This window comes from Triticum dicoccoides, chromosome 1A (genome assembly GCF_002162155.2).
Source record: "Triticum dicoccoides isolate Atlit2015 ecotype Zavitan chromosome 1A, WEW_v2.0, whole genome shotgun sequence".
Classification (NCBI taxonomy): domain Eukaryota; kingdom Viridiplantae; phylum Streptophyta; class Magnoliopsida; order Poales; family Poaceae; genus Triticum; species Triticum dicoccoides.
This window is the reverse complement of record NC_041380.1, coordinates 18,597,088-18,597,745: the sequence shown is the minus strand read 5'-3', so window position 1 is coordinate 18,597,745 and position 658 is coordinate 18,597,088. Positions and strand designations below refer to the sequence as shown.

General features: G+C 41.2%; 1 pseudogene; it reads left to right on the top strand.

The window, feature by feature from the left end:
• Positions 1 to 360, top strand: part of LOC119350510 — a 1,206-nt pseudogene extending 846 nt beyond the window's left edge.
• The last annotated feature ends 298 nt before the right edge of the window (positions 361 to 658 follow it).

Here is a 658-nt window from a genome sequence, read left to right as displayed (position 1 = left end):
AACCATTCTCTCTACAGCCACAACAACCATTTTCCTAGCAACCAGGACAAATAATTCCCCAGCAACCCCAACAACTATTCCCCCTGCAACCGCAACAACCATTTCCCCAGCAACCAAAACAAATAATTCCCCAACAACCCCAACAACCATTCCCTCTGCAACTAGAGTAGTCGTTCCCCCATCAACCGCAATAACCATTTCCCCAACCCCAACAAACATTCCCTGAACAAGCAGAACATATAATTCCCCAGCGACCCCAAAAACCATTCCCTCTACAGCCACACCAACCTGAGCAACCTTATCCGCAACAACAACCATCGGGAGTAGTGGTATAGGCATCGATGGCCAATGAAACGAAGAGTTATAGTACTAGACCAGTGGATCATCGTTGTTTAGTCAATGGAGGGTTCAATGTACCGATGATAAATAAAAGTGATTTGTGTACCATCATGTGTAACTCCGACCTATACTAGTTCAAACATGAGAATAAAGGACAAAGAAAGTTCTTATCACAAGGACACTGCTGGCAATTATTACATTCATTCCATATTTGGATTTTCATCCAAAAATATAATTTGAGTCATATATATGCATTATCTACGTATTTATGAAGTGAAGTCGTATGAGCCTAACATAATTAATGGTTGTGAAACTTGGT